The sequence below is a fragment of the Carlito syrichta genome, unplaced genomic scaffold, assembly GCF_000164805.1.
Source record: "Carlito syrichta isolate Samal-C Ts95f unplaced genomic scaffold, Tarsius_syrichta-2.0.1 Scaffold296610, whole genome shotgun sequence".
NCBI lineage: Eukaryota > Metazoa > Chordata > Mammalia > Primates > Tarsiidae > Carlito > Carlito syrichta.
The window spans coordinates 15,730-21,741 of record NW_007240706.1 but is presented as its reverse complement, the minus strand read 5'-3'; the positions used below and the strand labels follow the sequence as shown (position 1 = coordinate 21,741).

The window sequence follows — 6,012 nt, the reverse complement described above, 5'->3', positions numbered from 1 at the left end:
AGAGCAAGACTCCAACTCAAAAAAAAAAAAAGCAGAAAGAAAGAAAGAAAAATTATAGATATTGCTTGTACCTTCTGTGTTCCAGTGGCTAGTAAAACACACTGCCAGATAGGAGTTTTAGGGTTTTCCAAAATTTGTAGCACATCATTTGTGATCTAGCCCCTTCAGTGCTTACAGTGATACTCCTCCTGCTCATGTTTCTTCCTTAGTTAAGCCTAAAAGAAAGTGTTTTGTGATTGTGGATATCCTTGTCAGCAGCATTTTCTCCCAGCTGCATCCCACTGAAAACTAAATTGACAAAGAATAGTAGATGCATTTCAGCTATTTAATGGTACATTTTGTTTATCATAATTATTCTTTGGGCATTTGTACATTTCACAAGGATCTTTCCAGGGAACTGATCTAGTTGGGAAAATGTTTTCCTTCCTGCAATTGTCAGCTGTGTTCTTCAGGTTGACAAATATTGCTACAGAACCTGTTAACTATCCTTCACAAGATCACATGAAATTCTCGTAATGGGTTTGTGTTAATGACTAGACATAGGTTTTATGACAATTCTCACAGAATATGGTGAAATTGGTGAAATAATTATTTTATTACAACAAAACAAAATTTTATTTTGTAATACAGACTATATGATTACATGTACACCAGTTAGAGCAAAAAGAATTGTATTAAAATGCTATTATTTATAAAATGACACTGTAAACAGATATTATTATAAAGATGAGAAAATATATTTCGTCAAACTTTATTTTCTCCAAAGTAACATAGCTATCTTATGCAACAGCATATGTCTTCTTGTAAATGGCTTCTTTTCATTATACTCATTCTATCTACCTGTATACTCTCTACTTCCTATATCTGATCTAAGCCCATAGACTTGGATCAAACTTTTGTTCCTGATCCATTTAATGGTTTCATTTTCCCCATTTTATCCATAAACACACACACACACACACACACACACACACACACGTACACGTACACTTTGGGGATTAAGATTTTTGAGACTAGTCTCAGGTAAATGAGTAATGAGAATGTATTTCATCTGCATTATTTGTCTTTTGAGAGTGCTCAGGGGTTTTGTCCTTGGCTCTGAAGCCCCTGGTTGTCACTTATAGTGAATGAAGTGGTTGGCATTCATATTTATAAGTTTTAGTGCATTCGTTAGGATCCACTTCTTCTTCATACTCTGGCCAGCTTCTTTGAACATTAAAGGGACGTTTATGAATTGCTCTTCTGTTCTATTTTTCTTAGGCATGTTTTACAAATTTCATGATTCTTTCATAGCAGGGTTGCCTAATTCAACAAATAAAACTACAGAACACATACTTATACTTGAAATTTTAAAGTCCCATAAATAACTTTTAGGGACAACTATGCAATATTCGCATAATGCATGCAAAATGTGCATGCAATACTTGTGAGGTATTTATAATAAAATAATTACTTATTTATATGAATTTAAATTTGACTGAGTGTCTTATAGTCTACTGTCAACCCTAATCAATACGAATCAAGGTCTTTTCTCTCCAGGTTCAGCACCAAAGATTTCAAGTATCTCATTGCATAAAGATGCCTTTCACGATCCAGCAGGTCAATTCATGGATACCACAAAGTGAGAAAGTAGTGCTTTTTTTCACTTGAAAATTGAAAGCCGGACTTTAGCAATGTTTCCTGAGATAAATAGGGATCTCTGGGATGGAAACTAAATTTTCAAATGGAAGGTTTAATATCATATAAAATAGATCCAAATTTGCTTATGCTCAAAACAGTAGAGTCTACAACCAGAGCACATTGCATGAAATACCTTAACATTTAAAGTCTAATGTTTAACCTCAAGATGTAAAATGACAACAAACTGAAATATGCAATTATGTATAAAGGGTATTGTTGGTAGGGGAAATTTTCAAAGACAGAAAACCAGGAAGATCGTGAAGTGTTAGTTAAAACAGTGTGTTACAGGCAGAATAATGCCTCCTAAATATGTCCACATGCTAATCTCTGTACCCTGTGAACAGATTAGAGTATCTGATAAATAGAAATGAAGAAGCTAGATTTAATATTTATTTGTTGATCTTGATATAGGAAAATTTTCCTATATTATCCAGGTGGTCCCAGTGTAATCTCAAGGGTCATGAAATGTAGAGTGAAGACAAAGAAGAGAAAGTATCAAAGTGTTACCAAATGAGAAAGATTCAACCAAATATATATTTGCATATAATGTGTGTGTGTATTTTGTGTGTGATGTTTTCTCCAACAGCATTTACTTCAATTTAGCTATACAAACTCTCGTGAGTTATTTGCATATGCCATTACTCTTCTGGGTGGTGAATATTAAACAAAAGAACACAGAATATAAAGATTAAAGCTGGGCTTGGTAGCTCAGCCTGTAATCCCACACCTTTGGGAGGCTGAGGTGAGTGGATTCCCTGAGCCCGTGCGTTCGAGACCCGCCTGGGCAACTTGGCGACACCTCATCTCTACAATAAATCAAAAATTAGCCGGGCATGGTAGCGTACGCCTGTAGTTCCAACTACTTGGAAGGCTGAGGCAGAAGGATCGCCGGAGCCCAGCAGGTTGAGGCTGCGGTGTCCGGGAGTGACCACTGCTCTCCAGTCTGGGCAACAGAGTGAGACTCCAACTCAAAAAAAAAATAAAATAAAGATTGAACTTTCTAAAGACTGAGCTACAGGTATTCTAGGAGTGTTGATAATGAACACTATACAAGGTATGACTGTGCATGGGTGGAAGATAAAATGTTATCTGGCATACAAAATAATATACATTGTATTTATAGAAATGTGTTAGTCAATAAAAACTCGTTGAAGTAAAAATAACAAAAGTGATGATTCGGACTATGTAATAAATAATACTGATAATGTGAAGACCATTTTTCCCCTAGGTATATAAATATTTTTCCTGTTTTCCATTGAGAGGATCTCTTTGTATCTACATTACAAAAGGCCTCGGTTTTGATGTTGTTGTTCAAGTTGGCATTGGACTCTCGGTAAATGCCTTCCTCCTTTTCATGTCGATCTTGACATTCCTTGGTCAACAACCTAAACTCACCAACCTCACTATCTGTCACTTAGACCTCATCCATATAGTGATGCTCCTTGCAGTGGTGGTCTTAGTGTCTCCTGACCTGTGTGAGTCACTAAATTTTAGGAATAAATTCAAGTGTAAGACATTCTTATTTTCCTGTGTTCTGGCTTCTATCAAGACTGAAATTCCACTTTCACCTTTGTAATCTATCTCTTTCTCTTTCTCTGTCTCTCTCTCTCTCTCTCTCTCTCTCTCTCTCTCTCCATAATTTGACTACAATTTCCAAGGTGTATTTTTCTTTATTTTCTCTTTTTCAAATAATCGCCGGACACAGTGGCTCATGCAGTAATCTCAACACTTTGGGAGGCAGGGGTGAGAGGATTACCTGAGCCCAAGTGTTCGAGACAAGCTGGGGCAAGACCTCATCTCCACAATAAATAAAAAAATTGCCTGGATGTGGTAGCACGTGCCTGTAGTTCCAGCTACTTGGAAGGTTGGAAGGCTGAGACAGAAGAATCACCTGAGTCCAGCAGGTTGAGGCTGCAATGACCAACCATGAATGTGCCACTGCACTCCAGCCTGGCAACAGAGTGAGAATCTGACTCAAATAATAATAATGCATTTCTTAGTTCAAGGATTTCTCTCTCTCTCTCTCTCTCTCTTTTTTTTTTTGAGTAGGAGTCTCGCTCTGTCACCCAGGTTGGAATGCAGTGGCATGCTCATGGCCACCGCAGACTTAACCTTCTGGGCTTAGGCAATCCTTCCACCTCAGCCTTCCAAGTATCTGGAACCATACACAAGCACCACCATGCCCACCTGATTTTTTGATTTATGGTAGAGACGACGTCTCGCCATGTTGCTCGGGCTGGTCTCGAATCCCTGAGCTCAGGCAGTCCTCTCACCTCAGCCTCTCAAAGTGCTGGGATTACAGGCATGAGCCACTGCACCTGGCCTTTCACATTTTTAAGTGTAATTTGAATCCTTGATTACAATCATTGACTATTGTGCTTCCTTCTTTTTATGTATTTTAGTGAAGCAATTCAATATGGTTTATTCCTTCTCATTCTAGTGTTTATATATCTATACCTATATTTGCATTTTCTCTCATTTTGACTTTTTCTCCTGTATTTGGATAGATTCATTCTGGTTAATGTCCCAGGGCACTATTCATTTCTCCAGCTCAGTCTAATTTAACATTTAACTCATACATTGTATATGAGATGTATTTATTTTGTTTTTCTATTACTCAATTTCTTTTTTTTTTTGAGTTGGAGTCTCACTCTGTCGCCCAGACTGGAGTGCAGTGGCCGCTCCCAGCCACTGCAGCCTCGACCTGCTGGGCTCTGGTGATCCTTCCGCCTCAGCCTTCCACATAGCTGGAACTATAGGTACACGCTACCACACCTGGCTAATTTTTTGATTTATTGTAGAGATGAGGTCTCGCCTGCCCAGGCAGGTCTGGAACCCACGGGCTCAGGCAATCCACTCACCTCAGCCTCCCAAAGGTGCGGGATTACAGGCTGAGTCACTGAACCCGGTTTATTACTCAATTTCTGCATGGCTCTTTTTTCTTTTTTTCCCATCTTGGCACATGCACTTTATTGACCGCCACTGTAGAAAAGTGTGAGTACAAACTGCTGTATAAAGGGGCTGAGGCAGGGGGAAGAGAATGGAAGGTCGGGCACATGGGACCTCCCCATGCCAGATGATGAACTCCACGTTGCCTCACAGTCTACTGAAACACTACAAAGATCAAAACTGGAACAAGGATGACACCAATGGTCCCAAGGATGCCGAGGATCAGGGCCCAGATGTTCAGGCACTTGGCAGTGGAGGTGTAGGCCTGGGCCTCGGTCACATCACCCACCATCTTCCTGTCCCTAAACTTCATGGAGTACGCGAAAGTGATGAAGCCCAGACAGCAGATGTTCAGGAAGAGCATGCTGAACAGGGACCAGACAACATGGTCAGGCACAGAGGTGTCGCTGTGGATGTGGATCACAGTAGATGTCGTGGGAGCAGAGCCGTTGGGTGTCCCCAGCACGGCCACCTCGTGCTCCTCCTTGAGCATCTCATAGTTTGGGGGGGCGCCGGCGCTGGCCCGAGTGAAGAAGGTCTGGGAAGTGTGGTACACGGTTGGAGACAGGGGTGCTGTGGGGTGCATGGCTCTTTGTAAATATGCTTGTCAGCTTTATAGTTACTTGGTGTTTCCACATTATTTTTTATTTTCTAATTTTCCATTATATTGACTTAACCATTTTAAACATAATTCCAATATCTAAGGTTCATGTGGCACCCGATTTCTCCTGGCTCATTGTTCTACTAGCTCATTTCCTTGTGTGGTTCATAATTTATAATTTAGTTTTCATATTTGGGAATTTTCCTCTTTTGAATGTCTCAAATTCGGTATATTTAAGTGTTTATTGGGTGAAAGATGGCCAGTCTTGCCAGTCCACTGAGGAGCACTTATTTCTCACTTTTATTACTCTAAAATCTCTGATAAGATTTCCAGTAATCTTTAGTAAGCATTCTCATTACTCTTTACTTTGACTCATTTCTGGTCCCAGAATGTTTGGATATTTTCTTTATGGCTGTTTTGGGCATTTTATGTGTTCTTGTGATTGTTGAGACTTACTAGTTTGCAATAAAATAGCTATTGCGATTTCTAACAGTACAAGCATCCACAATGCACATATGCGAAAAATATTTCACTGAACTAATTTCTATCAGATGACAGAATTTCATTAAGAATACGAAATTTTTTTATTTGGAATACCACTTCCTCCTCCAATATAATATGTAGTACAATTATTTTTAGAATGTGATTATTCTATTAATATTTGAAAGCATTTTTATGTTTTGAATACTTTTCTGAAATAATAGTCTTCTATGTTAGTGAATAGTAGTGGACAAGGCCAGAATTGATGTTTTTCTGTAGCATTAAATTAGTATTGGTAGAGG

At 39.0% G+C, this 6,012-nt stretch overlaps 1 pseudogene; it reads right to left on the bottom strand.

Moving 5' to 3' along the window:
• Positions 1-4,783: 4,783 nt before the first annotated feature.
• Positions 4,784-5,179, bottom strand: LOC103256815 (annotated as a pseudogene).
• Positions 5,180-6,012: the final 833 nt, after the last annotated feature.